The sequence below is a fragment of the Mobula hypostoma genome, chromosome 17 (assembly GCF_963921235.1).
Source record: "Mobula hypostoma chromosome 17, sMobHyp1.1, whole genome shotgun sequence".
Lineage (NCBI taxonomy): Eukaryota > Metazoa > Chordata > Chondrichthyes > Myliobatiformes > Myliobatidae > Mobula > Mobula hypostoma.
In genome coordinates, this window is record NC_086113.1 from 5,750,924 (window position 1) to 5,776,626 (window position 25,703).

At 44.6% G+C, this 25,703-nt stretch overlaps 1 protein-coding gene across 5 annotated transcripts in view; it reads left to right on the forward strand.

Annotated features, from left to right (window-relative positions):
- The first annotated feature begins 409 nt into the window (after positions 1-409).
- lrrc3b (leucine rich repeat containing 3B) overlaps positions 410-25,703 on the forward strand; it is a 54,703-nt gene continuing 29,409 nt past the window's right edge. For 3 of the 5 annotated variants that reach the window (XM_063069480.1, XM_063069478.1, XM_063069482.1), the window contains exon 1: positions 1,185-1,400. The gene's annotated coding sequence lies outside the window, so the exon portion shown is untranslated. Of the gene's footprint in view, positions 825-1,184; positions 1,401-25,703 lie in introns of those variants that run through there. The other 2 variants (XM_063069481.1, XM_063069479.1) reach the window with 1 other exon arrangement.

A 25,703-nucleotide genomic window follows, 5' to 3' on the forward strand; every position in this document is an offset into this window, starting at 1 on the left:
TTTGATAGGTTCTTGAATAGTCAGGGCGCCAAAGGTTACGGGGAGAAGGCAGGAGAATGGGGCAGGGTGGGGTGAAATGTATCTAATAGTGGAGAGGATTCGATGGGCCGAATGTCCACCGCTATTATTCCTGAAAAGCTTACTAACTTATTCATTTATGTTTGAACAAAATAAACACTCTTCATAACAGAAGAGATACGAGAATAAACCTTTTCATTCTTTACGTTCATAGTCAGTCCTGCCCATTACATTCATACACATCAACATCACTGTTGACACTCATGTGGTCCTCTGGGGTGGTGACTATTTCAATAATTGAGGGGCTTCCTCACGGTATCCCGGCCCCTCCCTCTCCAGTAGCACAAGAATCCTACACTGTGCTACTTACTCCCGGGCTCATTGATTTGACAGTCGGGTTGCAAAGCCTATCACGTTCTCTTATGCGTTATAATTACTTTCAGGGCGCTTAATGCAGTCTGACACATTTGACTTCGCCTGAGACTTCCTTCTCGACATGGAGGGATGACCTGCCGGAGAAGCCACTTTAAGAGCCCCACGCCGATGCTGACTCGCAGTTCCGCAAGGAGCCGGACCCTCGCCTCCGGCAGCTGAGGCGGGGCCGCCGGGTGGGTCGCAGCCTGTAGCCGGGTCCGGGTTTGCACCGACCAGAGCCGCGGCCACTCGGGATCTCTGCCCCCTTTGCCTCCGGCCGCTAATGCTGCGCTACTCCTCGGCAGGAAGAGGCGAACGGAGAGGTCTGGATCGACACCACAACCGGCAGGGGCGGGCGGCTTGATGTTTGGCGACCTCATCCTCTTCGTGCGGTAAGCCTGTTGCACCTGGACTGAACACACCTACACCGAGTCTGCCCTCACCGGCCACTACTGCTGGCTCAGGGCTAAGCCTGCTGTGTCGTGGTCCACAATCAGAAAATGAATCCCGAGCCCCGCTTTCACTCGGGTGATCTCTAGCCGAGGCAAAACTGCTCGAACGGAGATTAACGCGAAAACAATGCAATTTAAAACACTGTTGCTGTTATATTTCTTTGAAATACTCTATACCGTATCACCTTTTGCAGAATTTCGTGGAAAGAATTGTAAATACAGATAGTTATGTAAAATAGTGTTTCCTTAATGACCAACTCGGGGAAGAAGCCTTATCTGTGTGGTTACCATCTTCCTCATTTCCAGTAGCTCTTGGACGCATATTTAAATAGATTGCGTGACTTTTGTCCTCCCATTTTAGTCAGCTAGGTCAACGCCACCGGGAAAGGGTGCGTTGGAAATGAGCGAATGTAACATGGATTAACGCGTCCAGCGCTATCGGTCGGTAGTTGTAATTTTTGGCTATTGATCCGTTGGCGATCATTGGCGCGGGTGTGCGTTTTCCTGACACCCGAGGTGAGTTTTGTGTGGTTTTGTGCCTGAGGGTATTTCATCCCTGGCCGGAGATACTACGTTCGACCCAGTGCATTCCTGGTGTAAATTGCATCCGTGATTAGTCACTCTCCCGGATCCTCTCTCTACCTGCACAGCGGCAGACGAACCCGAGGAGAGGGGAAGGGGAGGGGTGGGGGAGAGGGAGAGAGAGAAAAAAGAGAGGGAAGGGAAAGAGAGAGAGAGGATAAAGCGAGGGGGAGGAAAGAGGGGAAAGAGAGGGGAGAGATTTTGTTGTTCTTATTCCCACTAGAGTGTGGAGTACACAGTGCTGGGTATTCGCAGTAAGTACATGCCTAACGCTGTGATACACACAAGAGATTCTGCAGATGCTGGAAATCCAGAGCAGCACGCACTAAGTGCTGGAGGAACTCAGCAGGTCAGGCAGCATGTCTGGAGGGGAACAATCAGTTGGTGTTTCGGGCCAAGAGATCTCCTGATGCTGGGTCTGGGCCGGAAATGTCATTTGTTTACTCTCCTCCACAGGTGTTGCCTGGCCTACTGAGTTCCTGCGGCGTCCTGTGCGTGTTGTAGTCATAGTCATACTTTATTGATCCCCGGGGAAATTGGTTTTCGTTACAGTTGCACCATAAATAATAAATAGTAATAAAACCATAAATAGTTAAATAGTAATATGTAAATTATGCCAGTAAATTATGAAATAAGTCCAGGACCAGCCTATTGGCTCAGGGTGTCTGACCCTCCAAGGGAGGAGTTGTAAAGTTTGATGGCCACAGGCAGGAATGACTTCCTATGACGCTCTGTGTTGCATCTCGGTGGAATGAGTCTCTGGCTGAATGTACTCCTGTGCCCAACCAGTACATTATGTAGTGGATGGGAGACACTGTCCAAGATGGCATGCAACTTAGACAGCATCCTCTTTTCAGACACCACCGTGAGAGAGTCCAGTTCCATCCGCACAACATCACTGGCCTTACGAATGAGTTTGTTGATTCTGTTGGTGTCTGCTACCCTCAGCCTGCTGCCCCCGCACACAACAGCAAACATGATAGCTCTGGCCACCACAGACTTGTAGAACATCCTCAGCATCATCTGGCAGATGTTAAAGGACCTCAGTCTCCTCAGGAAATAGAGACGGAGATGCTTTCAAACACTTGGTGGATGACAGATTCCTGGGCAGGTTTTGTGACTACAAAGAACAACAGAATGGTCAAGCCACTCAGCCCAAATATTGTGCTGATCTTGATGCCAATTTATACTTAGTGTCCTCCTATGGACTTCCATTCTCTTCATTTTCATGTGTTTGTCTAGAAACCTCTTAAACTCACCAAACTGCCTGCTTCCACTACTACCCTGGTAACCGATTCCTGGCACCAACCAACCTCTACCTGCCCTCCCTCCTCCAACCTTAAGAAGCACGTTCTCTGGTGACACACAACATACTGGAGGCACTCAGCAGGTCAGGCAGCCTCTCCGAAGAGGAATAAGCAGTCGTTTCAGACTGAGCCCCTTCACCAGGACTCCTCTTGGCCCAAAACATTGAAACCACATTTTTACCCCAAGGAAGCCCTATTTATGCCTCTCATAATTGAGACTAGAACTAGAGGTCATGGATTACAGGTGAAATGTTTACAGGGCACACGAGGGGGAACTTCTCCTCTCAGCGGGTGGTGAGAATGTGGAATGAGCTGCCAGCGGAAGTGATTGTTGCAGGTACGTTTTAAACATTCAGGTGAAGTTTGGGTAAGTACATTTATGGGAGGGGTAAGGAGGGCAGGCTAATGGACTGGGCAGATTTGTAGTACAGCATGGACTGGATGGGCCGCAGGGCCTGTGTCTGAGCTGTAGTGTTCTATGACTCTGTAATTTCAAAATCCTCCATCAGGTCTCTCTCCAGCCTCCAGTTTTCAGACCTTCGATCGGAATGAACGTTGATTATGTGTAATTCCGAAGCAAGGCTACATTCTGTTCAGGACTGCGGTGTGCCAGCTGGAAGCTCCAGGTTTCCATAAGGCCATAAAACATTGGAGCAGAATTAGGCCATTTGGCCCATTGAGTCTGCTCCACCATTCCATCATGGCTGATTTATTATCCCCCTCAACCTAATTCTCTTGCCTTCTTCCAGTAACCTTTGGCACCCTTACTAATGAAGGCCTTTGACAAGGTGCCACACGAGGCTGCCTACTGAGTTAAGAGCCCATGGTGTTACAGGAAAGTTACTTACATGGTTAGAGCATTAGCTATTGAATTCTATGACTTGATGGCCAGCACCCAGTTCCTATACATGGAAATGAAAATGACAAAACACACGGGAAATCTGACACAAAAACAACATACAGGAGACACTCAGCAGAGGAAGACCTGAATGATTAGCTTCTGTTTTCTCTCCCCACAGACGCTGACCGATGCCGAAGTGTTTCTATCACTTTCTGCTTTTATTTCCGTTTCTCTGTTTTGTCATTTTTCCCCCTGTTAATTGTCATCAGTATTGGTTTATTATTGTCATATGTATACCAAGATACAGGGAGAAGCTTGTCTTACGTACAGGTCAAATCATTACACGGTGCAGGATAAAGTGCAACAGTTACAGAAAAGGTGCGGTGCAGGTGGACAATAAAGTGCAAGGTTATAACCAGGTAGATTGCAAGGCCAAGAGTACATGTTATTGAACAAGAGGTCTGTTCAGCAGTCTGATGGCAGTGAGGTTGAAGCTGTCCTTGGGCCTGGTGCCACGTGCTTTCTGGCTTTTGTATCTTTAACAAGAGATACAAAGAGAGAGAGAAAAGGGAGAAGAGAGAATGTCTGGGGTGGATGAAGTCTTTAATAATTCCCTGTCTCTCCCTCCCACTCCCCAAACTTCCCTGGGGACGTGCCCTTGACAAAAGGGTAAGGGCTCTGTGGGCCCAAGGGGACTGAACATTTTGCGACAGCTTGCTCCTGTCAAGACCAGGAATGCCAGAGTGAGTCCTGGCCGTGACGTATCGTTACTCCCTGCGTCGTTGCCTTGGAGTCGAAGCCCTTCCCACCACCGTCCTGGTTGAGATCAACTGACTGAATGCAGCACTGGGACTGCATCTTGAGCCACCTCAGCCAGTGTGACTTCCTTCTGTGGTAATGAGTCGGTATGTAGGAAAGAGATTGAAAGTCTGGCTGAGGGGTGCAACAACAACAACCTCTCACTCAATGTCAGCAAAACCAAAGAGCTGATAATGGACTAGAGGAGGAGGAAACCGGAGGCTGTGAGCCAGCCCGCATTAGGGAACTGGAAGTGGAGAGCGTCAGTAACTTTACATTCTTTGGCACTAACATGTCAGAGGATCTGTCCTAGGACCCCTCCAAGAGGGCCACAATCTTGTCATGATTTGGAGGTTTGCGGGCTCAATGAACTGGAGAGGTATGCTGGCTGGAGTCAGGGTTTTGTGTTTTGGCTCTTGGTAGGGTCATCCATGACAAAGAGGCCAAAGGGCACAGGGGAACGTCGACTCAGACCATGAGAGGCCTGCATCGGGCGTTTTCATGCCTTACAAGGCGCAGATTGGAAGTCTGTGTGGGGCGCCAGTCCTCGCACAGACACTAGAGCAGTGTGTGATTAAGTGCCTTGCTCAAGGACACAAACACGCTGCCACAGCTGAGGCTCGAACTAGCAACCCTGAGATAACTAGACGAACGTCTTAACCACTTGGCCAGCCTAATAGGGGTCCACTGGTCCTCCAGGGCTGGGGGGGGGGGGGGTCAGCTCGGGGTTAACAACTCTGACTGTTACGGAAACAGCAATGAAGAAAACTGACAGGAAACTACTGACATGATGAAGGAAGCCTTGAACACCAGCAGGTATGGAGGACCTTCATTGCTGCCCTAAACCCCAGTGGTGTAATGGGCAGGAACTAAGTAAGACCTAGGACCGCTACATTAGTGTATCACAAAGAAACACCTCTACTACTTAGACTTATACAGATTTGGCATGTCACCAAAGTAAATGGCAAACTTCCATGGAGCCATAGTGAAGAGATTCCCATCTGGTTGCGTCATGGCCTGGCATGGAAACACTAATGCCCAGGAATGGAAAAGTCTACAGGAAGGTGGATACAGCCCCATCCATCTCAGTCGAAGCCCTCCCAACCACTGAGCACATTTACATTGAGTGCTGCCACAGGAAAGCAACATCCATCATTAAGGACCCCTACCAGCGAGGCCATGCCCTCTTCTCACTGCTATCATTGGGCTGGAGGTACAGGAACACACCAGATTCAGGAACAGTAATTATCCTACAGACAACCGTCAGGCTCCCGAACCAGCGTGGGTAACTTCACTCACCACAGCACTGAACTGGTTCCACAACCTACAGGCTCACTTTCAGCGACACTTTACCACTCAAGTTCTTGGTATTTTTTAATTTGTACAGTTTTTCTTGCACGTTGGTTGTTGTCAGTCATTGTTTATGTATGCATAGATTTTCATATTTTTTGTTCCCAGTAAATGCTTGGAAGAAAATGAATCTCAAGGTTCAAGATTGTTTATTGTCATTCATCAGTGCACGAGCGTAAAGGAGAACAAAATGATTGTTACTCCAGATCCAATGCAGTATAAAAAACACAATAAGCATAAAGAACACAATGAATATAAATATATAATGTTATCTTACATCGACTGTAGAGACATAAACTGATGTTAGTGCAGGAGTATCCTAACATAAGGTACTGACAGGAAAGTAGGTAGTATATGGTAACGTATATGTATTTTGATAATAAATTTACTTCTAACTTTGAGACTTGCTAAGTTTCACTGATAGCCCTCGACGTGCTGTCTTTACAGTTCAGTTCTTGGAAGATAATGACTGCTCGATCGTGTCCTTGCTAAAAATCTTTTCTCTTTGTTGAATGGATTACTCACCAACTACCAAAACAGGAAGCCTGGCAAGTTTCTTTTTCTAGTCAAGGTGTAATTATAATGACAACCCAGCCCAGGTTGGATTGGCTCAGGTTTTAAACTAGGAGTTTCCAAAAATAAGACTTAATACCGTGGTTACTCTCTCAGCAACTCTGCATTTGTTTCATTTCCATACAGGGAATATCCAAAACAAATTAGAAGTCTTGCATGTGCTGTTGTGTTTCACATTGGTGTCACATACACCCAATGTGTCCAATCACATTTAGTGTAATACACATTTTGATAAGATTTTAATTAGTCATAGAGCACAGAGACAGGCCCTTTGGCCCATCTAATCCATACTGACAAAGACACCCCATCCCAGCTAATCCTATTTGCCAGTATGGCTTCTAAACCTTTCCAGTCCATGTACCTGTCTTTTCAAAGGTTGTTACTGTACAGGTGATGGGGTGGAGATCAAGGTTACATGAAGCCATGGGAGCAGGTGGTGGATGGTCATATGAGCAGCTGGTGCAGATCCTGTCCTGGTTATGTGACCACTGACGCCAGGCAGACTATTTCTGAAGAGTATTGATAATGGCTGGGATCACCCATCTTGTAAAGACACAGCCCAGAAGGCGGCAATGGCAAACCACTCCTGTAGAAAAACCTGCCAAAAACAGTTATGGTCGTGGGACCATGATCGCCCACGTCATATGCATGGCACCTAATGACAATAATGATGATGACTGTACCTGCCTCAACAACTTCCTCTGGCAGCTTATTCTACATGGATACCACCCTTCGTGAGTAAAAAATAAAGAAGCCCCTCTTAAATCTTTGCCCACCCCTTACCTTAAACCTATACCCTCTAGTTCTCGAAACCTGAACACTGGGGAGAAAACACTCAACTGTGTTCATCATATCTATGCCCCTCATGATTTTATACACCTCTATATGATCACCCCTTGGTCTCCCATGCTCCAAGCAAGTGAAGTCCCAGTTGTCCAACCTCTCACACAGCCCCTCAAGTTCTGGCAACATTCCTTGTAAATCTTTTCTGCACTCTTTCCAGTTTAATAACATCAAAGTTCAAAGTAAATTTAGTATCAAAGAACATATACTGTATGTCACCATATACAACCTTGAGGTTCATTTTCTTGCAGGCATTCTCAATAAATCCATAATAGAATCGATGAAAGACTGCACCAACTGGGTGTGTGACCAGTGTGCAAAAGACAACAAACTGTGCAAATACGACAATAAATAAATAATAATAATAATAAACATCGAAAACATGAGGTGAAGAGTTCTTGAAAATGAGTCCATAGGCTGTGGGAACAGATCAGTGATGGGGCAAGTGAAGTTGAGTGAAGTTATCCCCTTTGATTTAAGAACCTGATGGTTGTGGGGTAATAACTGTTCCTGAACCTGGTGCTGTGAGTCCTGAGGCTTCTGTACCTTCTTCCTGATGGCAGCAGTGAGAGGAGAGCATGGTCTAGGTGGTGGGGGTCCCTGATGATGGATGCTGCTTTCCTGCAAAAAAGCTCTGTATAGATGTACTCACTGGTGGGGAGAGCTTTACCTGTGATGGACTGGGCCATATCGACTACTTTTTGTAGGGCTCTCTGTTCAAGGGCATTGGCGCTTCCAGACCAGGCTGTGATGTAGCCAGTCAATATACGCTTCACCACACATCTATAGAAACGTGACACCTTTCCCATAGCAGGATGTCAAATGTGAACTCAATATTTCAAGTGTGGCCTCTCTAGTGTCCTCTACAACTGCACCATAACCTGCCACTGTTTAAACTCAAGGCCAGCATGTGAAAAGCCTTCTTCAGCAACCTGTCTACCTGTGACTCCACTTTCAGTGAGCCGTTTACCTCAACTCCAAGCTCCTTCTGTTTTACTTACTCTGCCTGACCTGCTGGGTTCCTCCATTTTGTGTGTGTGTTATTCTGGATTTCCAGCATCTGCAGAGCCTCTTGTGTGTATTATTCAGAGGCCGGGATAGCACCTGGAGTAGAGTCACACCACCGAGATTCTGAACTTGGCATGGAAGGGGATACGGAAAGAAACAAGCAGCCATCAGTAAAAGTGACTGAGTGTTGCAAAACCTGTCCTGGTTGACAAATGTCCTTGACTGAAGGAAACCTGCTCTTTACCTGCCTGGTTTCCTGTTTAAGATGGTGCTACTGAAGATGGGCAACAGCTTACCTGTGGTTCATAAAGCAAGGAATACAACTAAATACTTCATTAATTACACTTTTTTTGTGTAAAATCGTGGTAAACTATCACCACAAACTCTGAAGTGGTGATTGAAGGTGAGACCGACGCGGGGGCCGAGGCATGCGGGTGCGTGGCAAGGTCAAGGGGAAATGCCCAGAGTGAAATCGAGGCATGTTTGAGATGGAGTTGGAGCGAGGATGCATTGATCCAAGTGCCAGGCCAATTTGGAAAGGTTGGTTACGGGCTGGAACGTGGCAGCAGGGTCCAGGCCCAAAGCATCTCGATGTGGCGGGCCGAGCTCCTAATGCGGGGGATGACCCGGTGTTTGGACAATTTAAATGGAGGTCAGATGGACTGAGAAGGTAGGGTGTTGGAAACAGAGGCGAAGGTCAGGCGGTTCTGCTCGCTGAGGCTGTGTCCGGCTCCGACTGCTCCTGGCTTCGTGCCGATGGATTCATTTCCGTTCTGAATGCTGTTGCTTGCTTTTATTGTTTGCACAGTTTTTCTTCTCTCTCTCTTTACACATTGGGTGTTTGTTGGTCTTTTTTTAATTGGGTTCTTTTGTGTTTCTTGTTTTGTGGTTGTCTGTAAGCAGACAAATCTCAAGGTCGTATAATTTATACATTCTTTGAGAATAAATATACTTCGATTTGACCTTTGAATGTTTCCAGACCTCGAACAGCATAATTGGTTTGAATGTAGAGGAGCAATGGACTTGGCCAATTGACCCTCATAGCTAATCGTAGAACATAGTGGCCTTTGGCTCACGGTGATGAGCTGACCTTTCACTGGGAAGCCACTGTAGCATGGTCGTTAGTGTGATGCTATTACAACTTGGGGCTTCGGAGCTCAGAGTTCAATCCCAATACTTCTTTAAGAAGTTTGTCCGTCCTTCTCATGAGCATGTGGATTTCTTCCGGGTGCTCCAGTATCCTCCCATGGCCCAAAGATTAGTAGTTTTATTGGTCATGTCCTGTGATTAGGCTAGTGTTAAAACGGTAGGCTCCAAAGTAGGTTCCCTTGGGTCGGACGGGCCATTTCTGTGCTGTGTCTCTAAACGTGAAAGCATGAAAAACTAAAAAATTAAAAAACTTAAATGTCAGCAGTTCAAAAGTATTCATCTGCGTTTGCTCAGTATTTAATTGAACCTCCTCTTGCAGCTAATACAGCCAGTAGTCTTTTTGGATAAGTCTCTATTAGCTTTGCTCAATATGGTGGATCAAGATTTGCCCATTCCTCCTTGCAAAATTGCTCAAACTTCCTCTTGCAGCGTTACCTAGCTTTTGCGCGGTATTAGATTTATGCCACACGTATAGTACCACTAAAAAAAACAAATCCCTGCCTGTAAAGACTTTGCAAAGCACCACTTAGAAAATACTGTAAAGATGTTGGGTGTATTTAAGGCAGAGATTGATAGGTTCTTGATCGGACATGGCATCAAAGGTTATGGGGAGAAGGCCGGGAACTGGGGTTGAGGAGGAGATTTAAAAGAAAGAATCAGCCATGATTGAATGGCAGAGCAGACTCGATGGGCCAAATGGCCTAATTCTGCTCCTATGTCTTATGGTCTTATGTGGAAGAAGGTCTTGTGGTCAGGCTTTTAGGCCTCAACACTAGGCGGTACCTGTGACATAAATCTTATACTACACATCAGCCAGTAGTAACACCATCCCTACTGTAAAGTATGGTGGAGGTACAGTAGTATCATGCTATGAGGATGCTTTTCAGCAGCAAGGACTGGAAATCCAGGCAGGATTGATGGGAAGATGAATGCTGCTAAATACAGAGAAATCCTGGATAAAACTTGCTGGCCTCTGCCAGGAAGCTTAAACTGGGAGAGAAGTTCGTCTTTCAGCAGGACAAGGACCCAATGCACACTGCCAGACCAACCATGGAGTGGCTTCAAATGAAGAAATTTGATTTTCCTGAGAGGCCTGGTCAGAGTCCTGACCTTTGCTTCGATGCTCATTTAACTGGCCCGGGGCGAGGTTGGATTGCTCTGGGCACCGAAAGAAGTCAGGGCCTGGGTGAAAACGTTCCGATGTTCGTTCAACTGGCTCAGGACTGAAGCTGGATCGCTCTGGACACTGAGCTGATTTGAAGAGCTTGAGTTCAGCCTTGGGTTGGGCAATGGAGTCTGGGCCTGGAGCAACTTGCTGGGCAGCATGGTCTAGGCCCAGTGCCCGGGTCCTAGCGTGAGGTACAATGTGCTGTTCAGATCATTTAAACACAGGCCCAGATCGGAGGCGAGAGCTGATTTTGCTTGGTCTCCATGATATTCTCCCCTCTCTCTAGGGCATGGAGCCTTTTGCTGTTGCATTGTGGGGTCAATTTAAATGCCGGCGCCGATAGGCTTAAAGGACAGGAACGAGAGCTGATTTCGCTTGCTCTCAGTGATGGTCACTCCTTTCTCCATGGCGCTGAGGCTATGAGGACTGTTCTGGCTGCTGTGGTCCGTACCACTAATATGATGAACTGGTAAGCAAGGCTTTGGGCCTACTCTGGGCTGCTTCAGGGTTTGGATCTGAGGACTCAATTTTGGTTTGGAATGCTGTTGTTCGCTTCATTTGTATTTTTTTTCTTTTTCTTGCTCATCAAGTGTTGGTCTTTTATTTTTTTTATTCTCTTTTCTTAATTGTGTCCTTTCAGCTTTCTTGCTTTGTGGCTACTTGTGAGCAAGCCAATCTGAAGGTTGTATAATTTATACATTCTTTGATAATAAATGAATACTGAATCAAACATTTCTGGAAAGACCTCGAGATTGCTGTCCACTGCTGCTCCCTAACTAACGAGGCACATCTTGAGAAATTTCACAAGGAGTACGGGAAAGTATTGGTCCATCACAATGTGCAAAGCTAATAGAGACTTATCCAAAATGTCTACCGGCTGAGGAGGTTCAACTAAATATTGAGCAAAGGGGCTGAATATTTTTGAACTGTTGACAATTCAGGTTTTGAAGTTTTAGTTTTTCATGTTTTAAAATTTTCTGTTTTTTGGGCTGTACTGTGAAAAAAAGAAGCATGTGATTCACAAATAAAAATTCTCAGTTAAATTGATCAAAATCCCTTGTTGTAATACTCATTTATGTAAACAAAGGGTTGGGGCTGAATACTTTTACAAGGCACTGTAAATAAAAAATAAAGTAACTTTTCTAACCCTTCCCTCCTGAATAGCCTTCCATTTTTCTAACATCCATTAGCCTATCTGAGAGTTTCTTAAATTCCCCTAATATATCTGCCTCTAACACCACACTTGGCAGGGTGTTCCACACACCCACCACTCTCTGTGTGTTACAAAAAATTACCTTTGACAACCTACCCTATACTTTCCTCCAATCACCTTATAAATTATTCCCATTTCTGCCCTGGGGAAAAGGAGCTGGCTATCTACTCGAACTATGCCTCTTATCATGTTCAAAATTCAAAGTTCAAAGTAACTTTATTATCAAAGGATATATACGTCACCGTATAGAACCCTGAGGTTCATTTTCTTGCAGGCATTCACAGTAAATAGAAAGAAACACAATAGAATCAGTGAGAAGCTGCATATGACACAGATCAACTGTGCAAATCCAAAAACAGAAAAGAATAACGGTAATTATTCAGAATCATTCAATATAGTCAAGGATCGTCCATATGTTTTTATGAAAGGTAATCATGTTTGACAAGTTTGCTAGAGTTCTTTTGAGGATGTGACCAGGTAAGTTGACGGAGAAGATTCTGTAATTTGTGTCTGGATTTTCAGGAGGCATTTGACAAGATGACATACAGAGAAAGGCTAAGAATCAGAACCAGGTTTAATATCACTGGCATACGTTGTGAAATTTGTTGTTTTGCCGCAGCAGTACATCGCAACACAATAATAAAAAAACACCGTAAATTACAAGAAGTACAGTATATATAAAAATAAATTAAATAAGTAATTCAAAACGAGAGGGGAAAATGCTGAGTTAATGTAAACACGAGGAATTCTGCAGATGCTGGAAATTCAAGCAACACACATCAAAGTTGCTGGTGAACGCAGCAGGCCAGGCAGCATCTCTAGGAGGAGGTACAGTCGACGTTTCGGGCCGAGACCCTTCGTCAGGACTTATGCTGTACTGTTCTGCACATAACACATATTCTTCGTACTATGTATTTTCTTGTTTATAATTATTATTCAGGACGAAGGGTCTCGGCCTGAAACGTCGACTGCACCTCCTCCTAGAGATGCTGCCTGGCCTGCTGCGTTCACCAGCAACTTTGATGTGTGTTGCCTGAGGTAATGTATGTGGGTTTGTTGGTGGTGGAGGGGAGGAAGCCGTTCCTGAAACATTGAGTGTGTATCTTCGCCTCCTCTCTGACAGCAATGAGAAGAGCGCATGGTGCACAATGTAAGAGCTTATGGAATTAGGGAAGTGTTAGGATGGTCGTACTGTGCGGTTATGTTCTATATGTGACTACCCATTTCATGTGTAACTAACTTCCTTATCTTTTAATTATTTTAGTTATTATCGAATAGCATATTACAAGAATTTTTATTTCACTGGAAAGCTCTTGATTAGATCAGGACTAGGACTGTCAGACTGGGTAACAGCTTCTTCCCTCAGGCTGTCAGACTAATGAACACCCTGCCACCACCGAGGTTTCGTCACTCAGAAACCGAGCTGTTTGCCGTACTGTTTATTGTTTACCTGTGCTGTGCGCTTCATACGTTTTGAATGATATTTTAGTAACTTATTTGTGGTCATTTTTCATTTTATGTGTTGTGTTTCATGGTCCAGAGGAACGATATTTCATCTGGTTGTATAAATGTACAGCCAGATGACAATAAACTTGAACTTGCTTGAGATGACTTGATTTATAAGTATGTTTGTATTACATATAGTGAAGCTGGATACAATGACAGCATATCACTGTGATGGGATGGCTGTCCTTTAATGCCACATACCATGTTGTTCACAGAGACGTGAATTGAATGTTTAAACTTGTATTGACAAAAGCTTATTGCTGACAGTGCAGCAGAGCTAAAAATATCCCTGATAAAAAATACATAGGTTTTCTATTTTCAGTTGCTGATCCATCTTACCCATGTCCAGGTTCAGATATTATACGACAATCTCATTCATTCTCATATACGGTGAAGCTGCAGCAGTTTCAGTTCTGTGCGATGAAGCTAGGGACTTGCCCACGCCTACATCGGGCAGGGATGTTGTAATTTCTACACCAAAGTTACATTTCCTTGTGCAATCCAAGTAGCAGTTAGCCTGACACTTGCAAGCGTTAGTGCCTGTACAAAGTGACCTGCCACAAGAAAGCCGGATCCATCATCGAGGACCCCCGCCTCCCAGGCCATGCTCTCTTCTCGCTGCTACCGTCAGGAGGCTTTGGTCCCACATCACTAGATTCAGGAATAGTTATTACCCTTCAACTATCAAGTTCCTGAACCAGCGTGGACATCTTTACTTACCTGTTTATTTTTATTTAGAGGCAGGGCACAGAACTGGCCTTTCCAGCCCAACGAGCCACACCGTCCGATAACCCAAGTATTTAGCACTAGCCTAATCACAGAACAATTTACAGTGACCAATCAACCTGCTAATTGGCATGTCTTTGGACTGTGGGAGGAAACCGGAGCATTGTGTCTCAAAGGAAGGACGTACAAACTTCGTACTGAATTGAACTCTGAACTCCAGTGCCCTGAGCTGTAATAGCACTGCGCTGACCAGCACGTTGCCGTGGCAACCCATCAAGGGCCCCTGTCATCCAGGCCATGCTCTCTTCTCACTGCTTCTATCAGGAAGGAGGTACAGGAGCTTTAGGTTTGCACCCCACCGGGTTCAGAAACAGTTAATACCTTTCAACCATCAACGTGGCTAACTTCACTCATTATCTATTTATGATTGCTTCATTTTTTATTTGCACAGTGTATGTGTAGTTTTTCATTGATTCTATTCTATCGCTTTCTTCTACTGTGAATGCCTGCAAATAAATGAATCCCAGGGTAGATTTGGTGACATGGATGACTTTTTTAAGAGCACCAGTTGTAAGATTGGGATTCAATCCTCACTGCTGTCTGTGGTAGCACGGTTGTGTAGCAGTTAGCGCAATCACATTACAGCGCCAACGATCACTGATTGGGGTTCAATTCCCGCCACTGTCTGTAAGGAGTTTGTATGTTCTCTCTATGACCACGTGGGTTCTCCTTGGGTGCTCCGGATGCCAAGGCTGTACAAGTTAGGGTTAGTGAGTTGTGGGCGTTCTACGTTGGCACCAGAAGCTTGGTGACAATTGTGGGTTGTCCTTGACACAAGTGATGGATTTTACTGTGTGTTTCGATGTACATGTGACAAATAAAGCTCATTTTTCTCTTTTGAATCTCAATTAACAATATACTTAGTAAATCAGGTGTTAATATGGTTAATATGATGTGCAGTTTAAAGATTAAAATCATCCCTACCGGGGCATAGGCCACCACCAGCAGCTCACCGGAGCTCTCCGTCCTAGACCAGTCCTTCAAGTTGTCTTCATCTGTAGCCCATTGAAGATCCTTTCTCTCCCCGGAACGAGGTGTCTCGAGCTTCTGTTGGCATTTCTGTAGCTTTGGGGTTTTACAGGATGAGGTTGCTGACCTCAAGTCCAACCCTCCTCCTTTCACAGCTGGGCTTGGGACATCCATGGCGAGGTTGAGATTAGAATAAAACATTAGATCATCATCATCATCACCATCATCAGGTGCCATGCCCAGTTTGAGCTTTGACTGCCATGGCCCACACACTCCTGTTTCGGGTCAAGTGGATCAATTCATTGGTATTCATTTCCAGTTCTCTGGCTGCTGTCTCTATCATCATTTGTCCTTGCCTTCCTCTTGCTTTCTTCCCTTCAATCTTTCCCATAATTACCGTGCATTCTAACTCCTCTTTCCTGATCACATGTTCAGTGAAGTTACGTTGCCTTTTCATGATCTCATACATTATTCCTCTTTTTGTTTTTGACAAAAGACATGTCTCTGTTCATGACATCCTTGTTAGATATTCGTTTTGTCGATGATATTCTTTGCATCCTCCTCAAAAACCACATCTCTGCTGCTTCTATTCGTTTCCTCATGTTATAGATATTGTCCAACATTCTGATCCATATAACTTAACTGGATAAACGTAACATTTCAGTACTCTGAGGCGGGTTGTCATGCCTAGTTTAGTATTGGTCAGTATGCTCTTCACTCTCGTAAAGGTGTCTTTTGCCATCCCTATTCTTCTTTTAATGTCCACATTGCACCTGCCATCTGATGTCACCCATGTATGGTGATATCCAAAAAGAAGGAGAATCCTATATGCAGGCTGAGATTAAATGGGGAAGACATAAAACATTAGAGATATTGATGAAACTTCAACAAAAATTAAGTCCATTGTAAAACTTAAATATTTGTAGAACAAATGTTAATTTCTGATGAAGGGTCTCAGCCCAGAACATTGGCTGTTTCATTCATCTCCTTAGATGCTCCGTGAGACCAAAAGACATAGCAGCAGAATTAGGCCATTCAGCCCATTCCATTGTGGTGAAGCTAGTTTCACTCTCAACCATTCTAATCAAGAACCCGTCAACCTCTGCTTTAAATTAATCCATTGACTTGGCCTCCAGAGCCGTCTGCTGCATTTTGTGTGTTCCAGCATCTGCAGAATCTTCATGTGTTTCTGTTAATTTCTCTAAACCTTTCTGTTCATTGTTCTAGAACCTTAATATAATGCAGCATTAGATGTTGTTTGACCTATTGAGCACATGTCAACTCACTGAAAATAATATCCAATTAAGAACTATTTTTCATGTACAGCTTTTTTTTAAAAAAAGGCTTGCTTTGGTAAGTATAAATGTCAAGTGTATCACAAGTCCTCTTGCTACCTAGCAACCATGATGTGCTTAGTTCCATCCTCTTCTGCTAACTTTTTAAAAACTTCTATACCACTGTAGTAATGAAGTCAATTACTGTAGTAAATTGTTTGTAGAAACAAGCAGAAGATTTAGACAGGGAGAGTTTATGGATTATTGCATCATGGATTGGTTGCATCAAAGTTCAAAGCGGCGTTTATTATCAGAGTACATAGATGTTGCCACATACAACCCTGAGATTCTTTTTCTGCAGGCATACTTAGCAAATCTACAGAGCAGTAACGTAAGCAGCATCTGTAAGCTATTGTCATCGTGACTGTAAACTGTAAACAAACCGCGCAAATGGCTGGCATAGAAACACCAGTGCCTAAGACTGGAAAGACCAACAAAAAAATAGTGGACACAGCCCAGTCCATCACGGGAGAAGCCCTCCCCAACATAAAGTGCATCCTCAAGGAGCACTACCACAAGAAAGCAGCATCCGTTATCAAGAACTCCCTCCATTCAGGCTGTGCTCTCTTCTCACCATTGCCATTGGGAAGGAGGTACAAGAGGCTCAGGTCCCATACGGCCAGGTTCAGGGTCAGTTAGTACCCCACATCCTGAGGCTCCTGTACCAGTGTGGATAGCTTCAGTCACCGAACACAACCCCCAGACCCACACTCGGGATTACTTATTTCTTGTTATTATTATTACCTGTTTCTTTTTGTATTTTCACAATTCGTCTGTGGTTTTGCATTGATTCTATTGTACTTCTTTGTTCCGCTGTGATTACCTGCAAGGAAATGAGCCTCAGGGTAGTGACATTTAAAGATACAGCCTTGGACAGGTCGTTCCAGCCCTTCAAGCTGTGCTGCCCAGGAACCCCCTATTTAATCTTAGCCTAATCACGGGACAATTTACAGAGACCCATTACCCTACTAACTGGACAATTGTTGGAATGTGGGAGGAAACCAGGACAGTGGGAGGACATACAAATCCCATACAGGTGGTTCTGGAATTAAACTCTGAACTTCAACACCCTGAGCGGTAATGGTGTCACGCTAACCACTACACCACCATGCTGCCCAACATGTATATATGTATTTAATGGCCGGTGACCAGTGGTGTGCCTCAGGGATCTGTTCTGGGACCCCTACTCTTTGTGATTTTTATAAATGACCTGGATGAAGAAGTGGAGAGATGGGTTAGTAAATCTGATGATGATACAAAGGTTGGGGGTGGTGTGGATAGTGTGGAGGACTGTCAGAGGTTACAGCGGGACACTGATAGGATGCAAAACTGGGCTGAGAAGTGGCAGATGGAGTTCAACCCAGATAAGTGTGAGGTTGTTCATTTTGGTAGGTCAAATATGATGACAGAATATAGTATTAATGGTAAGACTCTTGGCAGTGTGGAGGATCAGAGGGATCTTGAGGTCCGAGTCCATAGGACATTCAAAGCTGCTGAGCAGGTTGATTCTGTGGTTAAGAAGGCATACAGTGCATTGGCCTTCATCAACCATGGGACTGAGTTTAACAGCTGAGCGGTAATGTTGCAGCTATATAGGACTCTGGTTAGACCCCACTTGGAGTACTGTGCTCAGTTCTGGTCACCTCACTACAGGAAGGATGTGGAAACCATAGAAAGGGTGCAGAGGAGATTTACAAGGATGTTGCCTGGATTGGGGAGCATGCCTTATGAGAATAGGTTGAGTGAACTCGGACTTTTCTCCTTGGAGCGACGGAGGATGAGAGGTGACCTGATAGAGGTGTACAAGATAATGAAAGGCATTGATCGTGTGGATAGTCAGAGGCTTTCTGCCAGGGCTGAAATGGCTGGCACGAGAGGGCATAGTTTTAAGGTGCTTGGAAGTAGGTACAGAGGAGATGTCTGGGGTAAGATTTTTACGCGGAGAGTGGTGAGTGAGTGGAATGGGCTGCTGGTGGCGGTGGTGGAGGTGGAAACGATAGGGTCTTTTAAGAGACTCCTAAATAGATACATGGAGCTTGGAAAAATACAGGGCTATGGGTAAGCCTAGGTAGTTCTAAGGACGTGTTCATCACAGCTTTGTGGGCGGAAGGGCTTGTATTGTGCTGTAGGTTTTCTGTGTTTCTATGTTTTCCAAAGTAGAATGTGCTGTTGCTCAATTTAATTAGATAGTAACCCAACAGCATAAAACACTTACAATGCTGCAGTATTTCTTGGCTAAAGGAGATACAATTACAATTGAATTCCTCTGGGTCTCCCTAACAACAAAGTGGATGCTAAACTTAGAGGAAGATAGGAATTCCTACATAATAGGAACAAAAGATCCAATCTTCTTGGCTCGGTATTTCACTGTTCCCCTTCCTTCACTGGCTTTTCCATTGTAATTAGCAACTACATTCCTTATAAAATTACTGAAGGGAAGTCCATCAACATAGAAGTTCAGAGAGACTCGGGACGAGGAGGGCGCATGGTACCGTAGTGGTTATTGCGACACTATTACAGCTCAGAGCATTTCGAGGTTCGGAGTTCAATTCCAGTGCCATCAGTAAGGAGTTTGTATGTTCTCCCCATGACTGCATGGGTTTCCTCCACGTGCTCCGGTCCCCTCCCACATTCAAAAACGTACCGGTTACTAGGTTATACTTTATACTTTATTGTCGCCAAACAATTGATACTAGAACGTACAATCATCACAGCGATATTTGATTCTGCACTTTCTGCTCCCTGGATTACAAATCGATAGTAAATATTAAAAATTTAAATTATAAATCATAAATAGAAAGTAGAAAAATGGAAAGTAAGGTAGTGCAAAACAAACCGAGAGGCAGGTCCGGATATTTGGAGGGTACGGCCCAGATCCGGGTCAGGATCCGTTCAGCAGTCTTATCACAGTTGGAAAGAAGCTGTTCCCAAATCTGGCCGTACGAGTCTTCAAGCTCCTGAGCCTTCTCCCGGAGGGAAGAGGGACGAAAAGTGTGTTGGCTGGGTGGGTCGTGTCCTTGATTATCCTGGCAGCACTGCTCCAACAGCATGCGGTGTAAAGTGAGTTCACGGACGGAAAATTGGTTTGTGTGATGTACTGCGCTGTGTTCACGATCTTCTGCAGCTTCTTTCAGTCTTGGACGGGACAACTTCCATGCCAGGTTGTGATGACCCTAGAGGAATGCTTTCTACGGTGCATCTATAAAAATTAGTGCGGGTTTTAGGGGACAGGCCAAATATCTTTAGTCTTCTCAGGAAGTAAAGGCACTGGTGGGCCTTCTTGGCAGTGAACTTTGCTTGGTTGGACCAAGTCAGGTCATTTGTGATATTGAGCCCGAGGAACTTAAAGCTTTTGACCTGTTCCACTTGCGCACCACCGATGTAAATTGGGTTGTGCGGTCCGCTACTTCTTCTGAAGTCAACAACCAGTTCCTTCGTCTTGCAGACGTTGAGGGATAGGTTATTGTCTTCGCACCGTGCCACCAGGTTCTTAATTTCCTGTCTGTACTTAAACTCATCATTACCCAAGATACGGCCTACAATTGTTGTGTCATCAGCAAACTCATATGTTGAGTTCGATGGAAACTTGTACTAGGTCATTGTAAATTGTCCTGTGAATAGGCTAGGGTTAAATCGGTAGGCTGTCGGGCAGTGCAGTCTGTTGGAAGGCCTATTCCGCACTGTATCTCTAAATATATAAATAAACTTTATCTATTGCAGAAGGTGGTAAATGTATTTCAAGTAAAGCTAACGATTGGGCCTTTTCCCATCATCTCACCTCATCACTTCTTCCCTCACCCACTCACCGCCCCCCCTCACCTGGTCTCACCTGTCTCCTTCCCGCTTCCCCCACTTCCTTATTCCGGTTCCTGATCCCTTCCTTTCCAGTCCTGAGAAAAGGGTTTTGGCAGAAACATCGACTGTTTATCCATTTCCATCGATGCCACCTGGCCTGCTGAGTTCCTCCAGCATTTTGTGTGCGTTGCTCTGGATCTCCAGCATCCGCAGGTCTCTCGGTGTTTACGATTGGGCCTTGCTGCACTTTCTGAGTGGCTGTCGGGGCTATTGAAGATTAACCAAGGAGGCAGCTGTTTGGATGTGAATATAAGAAAGGCATCTGATGTAATAAAGCTGTTAGAAGTGCTCCTGACTAGAATGTATTTCATATTCATCTTATTTAGAGATACAGCACAGTGAGATACAGCCATTCTGGCCCAGTGAGCCAGAGCCGCAGAGTTACATCCATGTAACCAATTAACCTACTAAGCTGTACGTCTGTGGAACGTGGTAGTAAGCAGAGCACCCTGAGGAAACCTACGTGGATGGGAGAACGTAAAACTCCTCATAGAGAGCAGCAGGAATTGAATTCAGGTTGCTGCCATTGTAATAGTGTTACACTATCTGCTACGCTATCTTGCTGCCCAGAAATATTGCATTCTTAAGTGTAAAAAGTTTCTCCATTATTACTATTTGTCCTACATTATGGTTCTCTTTCTAAGCAACTGAGGATGTTCTAATCCCTGCACTTTGGTGACTGCTTCCGTACAACGTACAGAGCGTATTCAAATGTTGAGGGTATACTACAACAATTTGTATTTGTTAAGTGACTTGAACATACCAAGAAAATCTGTGCAGACGTGCATTCAAACAAAAAAAAATGACGTTGAAACCTGAAGGAAAAATTAAGGCAGATGACAGATTATTTGTCAGAAATGTAAGGTTCAGAGTCAGCTTGTTGGCGGATGGTGAGATGGACCGGCCTAGAGAAGCAGTTCTGGAATTTGCTTGGTGCTGAAGAGACAGCTGAGCAGAGTGACCAGATTTAAGAAACAGCAAAAGGCCAAAGTGAGAGAAATGCAGGCATTTGGAAGAAGTTGCTTCAAAAGGAAATTGGGAAGAGTGTGGACCAGAATGCAAGGTTGTGTGTATGGAATGATCTTGGTAAGGATGCATGTGATGTTTTCATTTGATTTACAACTATTAGCATCTCCTCAGAGTCAGAATTGGGTTTATTATCACTGACATAGGTTATGAAATGTTTTCTTTTGTAGCAACCGATCCTTAGCATGATGTAAAAATGACTGAAAGTTACAAAAATAAATTGATAGTGCAAAAGATGAATATAGGGGTAGAGTTCATCGGTTCATGGACCATTCAGAAATCTGATGGTAGAGCGGAAGAAGCTGTTCTAAATCATTGAGTGTAGAGTCTTCAGGCTTTGGTACCTACTCCCCGATGGTCGCGATGAGAAGAGTGCATATCCCAGATGGTGAGAGACCTATTGCTATCAGGTAGAAGGTACAAGAGCCTCTGAAACCCATACCAAGAGCAGCTACTACCCCTCAACCGTCAAGCTCTTGAACAAAAGGGGGTAACTACACTCACTTGCCCCACCATTGAGATGTTCCCACAACCAATGATCTCACTCTAAGGACTCTTTATCTCATTATCTCATGTTCTCGTTATTTATTGCTATTTATAGATATTTCCATTCGCACAATTTGTTGTCTTCTGCACTCTGGTTGATCGTTCATTGATCCTTTTATAGTTACAATTCCATAAAATTGCTGAGTATGCCTGCAGGAAAATGAATCTCAGGGTTGTGTATATGTGTCGTACTTTGAGAATAAAATTTACTTTGAACTTTGAACAGTCTCTTGAAGGTGTCCTGGATGGTAGGGAGGGTTCAGTTCGGTGAGTCTGCAACCCTGTGCTTTGGGGCCACCATACCAGACTGTGACACAACTAGTTAGACTGCTCTCCACCGTACATAGTAAAAATTCTGCAGGAGTTAAAATAGTACGAAACCAATCCTTAGCATTTAAAATCTAAAACCATTTTGAAAACATCTGAATACCTTCTAACAATTTAATCTAAATGAGCCAGTATTTCTCTCAGCCCTTTGTAGGTATTGTCTGTACCTGAATTTCTACTGTAGTTGTTGGGTAATTTTGGCATCTCCCTGCTCCCACATCAGACCTTGACAGCTCAGTGCAAGAACACTTCCAGAAAATGAGAGAGATGTTACTGGCCTTGAATTTTGAGTTTCCTCATTCAGAAAAAAATGTGGTCATTCACCCAGGTGTGGGGAAATGTTGACTTCTGCCTGAGTATATTTAAAGCACAAGGTAATATACTTAATTGGTAAGGGTGTGAAAGGTTATAGGGAGAAGGCAGGTGAATGGGGTTGAGAGGGAAGATAAATCAGCCATACTTGAATGTCAGAACAGAATAGATGGGCTGAATAGTCTCTTATGTCTCCTTGATTTATTTAGAGGTACAGTGCAGAACAGTCTCTTCTGGCCAATGAGCCTCACCACCCTGCAACCCACCTATTTAACCCTAGCTTAATCACAGAACAAGTTACAAAGACCAATGAGCCTACTAACCCATACATCTTTGGACTTGTGGGAGGAAAGTGTAGCACCTGGTAGAAACCCAAGCATTCAAGGGGAGGAACGTACAAACTTCTTACAGATGATGTCAGAATTGCTCAGAACTCTGATCCCCTGAGCTGTAACAGCCTCACACTAACTGCTATGCTACCGTGGCGCCCTTATGGTCTTAAGAATAACCATATAACAATTACAGCACGGAAACAGGCCATCTCGGCCCTTCTAGTCCGTGCTGAACTCTTACTCTCACCTACTCCCAGCGACCTGCACTCACCCCATAACCCTCCATTCCTTTCCTGTCCATATAGCTGTCCAGTTTAACTTTAAATGACAACATCAAACCCACCTCAACCATTTCTGCTGGAAGCTCGTTCCACACAGCTACCACTCTCTGAGTAAAGAAGTTCCCCCTCATGTTACCCCTAAACTTTTGCCCTTTAACTCTCAACTCATGTCCTCTTGTTTGAATCTCCCCCACTCTCAATGGAAAAAGCCTATCCACGTCAACTCTATCTATCCCCCTCGTAATTTTAAACACCTCTATCAAGTCCCCCCTCAACCTTCTACGTTCCAAAGAATAAAGACCCAACTTGTTCAACCTTTCTCTGTAACTTAGGTGATGAAACCCAGGCAACATTCTAGTAAATCTTCTCTGTACACTCTCTATTTTGTTGACATCTTTCCTATAATTCGGTGACCAAAACTGTACACAATACTCCAAATTTGGCCTTACCAATGCCTTGTACAATTTCAACATTACATCCCAACTTCTATACTCCAATGCCAATCTTCCTCTACAAAATTACTCCAAATATTGATCCCCCCCCCAATATACAATGCTCGTCTAATGTGGAAATTTTCCTTGCTTGCTTCCCCACAGTGATGAAAGAGCCTCCTTAGTGCACGTCTAATTGACGATGGACTCCCGGTCCCTCTCTACTTTCATGGGCTTTCATGCATGAGGATTATCATCTCGCTGGCAACGGGAATGCCAAGTATGTGTGGGAGGGGATGCATATACTCTCAGTGGCCACTCTGTCAGGTGCACCTGTATGCCTGCTCGTTAATGCAAATATCTCAGCAGCCAATCATGTGGCAGCAACTCAATGCATAGAAACATGCAGACATGGTCAAGAGATTCAGTTGTCGTTCAGGCAAAACATCAGAATGAGGAAGAAATGTGACTGAAGTGACTTGGACCATGGATTGATTGTTGGTGCCAGATGGGGTGGATTGAGTGTCTCAGTAACTGCTGACCTCCTGAGATTTTCACACACAATATCTCTAGAGTTTACAGAGAATGGAGTGAAAAACTCAGAAAAAAATCCAGTGAGCAGCAGTTCTGTGGGTGAAAATGCCTTGTTAATGAGAGAGGTCGGAAGGGAATGGCCAGACTGGTTCAAACACACAGGAAGATGACAGCAACTCAAATAGCCATGCGTTACAACAGTAGTGTGTAGAAGAGCATCTCAGAACACACAACACTTTGAACGTTGAAGTGGATGGGCTACAGCAGCCGAAGACAACAAACAGACACTCAGTGGCCATTTAATAGGTACAACGGCAGAAGACCATACTGGGTTCATAGACGAAACTAATAAAGTGGCCACGGAGTGTATATCACAGCCAAGAGCATTCATGACCCTTCTGGGTGTTCTCATCCATAATCTCAAACTGTGCAACCTAGCAGGTATTAAAAATGAGAACCCACAGGGTCAGAATGAGTTTTATTATGACTGCCTAATAAGTTGTGGAACTTGTTCTGCAGCAGTAGAACAGACCAACGGCATAAAAAATATGTAAATTACAAAAGAAATAAATAGCCCATGGGAAAGGAATAATGGAGTTTGAGGAGATTTTGTATGTTCAAAGTTCAAAACAAATTTAATTATCAAAGTACAGATGTGTCACCTGAGATTCACTTTCTTGTGGATACTCGTAGCAGAACAAAAAAACATGATAGAATCAATGAAAACCTACACACAAAGACTGACAAACAACCCATGTGCAAAAGACAAACTGTGCGAATACAAGAGAAACAAATAATAATTACAAACAAGAAATTACGTAGTACGAAGAATATGTGTTATGTGTAGAACAGTACAGCGTAAGTCCTGATGAAGGGTCTCGGCCTGAAACGTCGACTGTACCTCTTCCTGGAGATGCTGCCTGGCCTGCTGCGTTCACCAGCAACTTTGATGTGTGGAGCATAGGAACAGGCCTTTCAGCGCACAATGTTGTGCCAAGCCAATTAAATTAGTAATCAAATGGCCAACCAAACTAATCCCCTCTGCCTACACAATGTCCCTATCCTTCCATTTTCCTTACATTCATGTGCCTATCTAAACTTATCTTAAAAGCCTCTAAAGTTTCTGTCTCTACTGCCACCACAGGCAGCACAGTCCAGGCACCCATCAATTCCTGCGCAAAAAAACTTGCCCCCTCACATCTCCTTTGAAATTACTCCCTTAAGTGCACGCCCTCCGCTATTAGACATTTCAACCTAAATGTGTAGCGTCCTTGAAAGTGAATATATAGGTCGCGGAGTCAGTCAGGAGTTGTGGTGAGTGAAGTTATTCACACCGGTTCAAGAGTCTGATGGGTGAGGGGTAATAACTATTCCTGAAACTGCTGCTGTGGGACCTGAAGCTCCTGCACTTTCTTCCCAATGGCAGCAGTGAGAGGAGAGCATGTCCTGGGTGGTGGGGGTCCCTGATGATGGATGCTGCTTTCTTGTGGCAGCGCTCCACGTAGGTGTGCTCAGTGGTGGGGTGGGGTTTAACAGCCGCACCTGTAATTTGTTTTTATTCACTGTAAGGATCGACCCCGTTGCTGGTGGTGTAGATCAGACAGAGGACAGGGGAGGGGAGCACCACACACACAAAATGCTGGAGGAATTCAGCAGGCCAGGCAGCAACTATGGAAAGTAGTGCTGCTAGAGGGTCTCAGTCCAAAACGTCGAATGTACCTTATTCCATAGTTGCTGCCTGGCCCGCT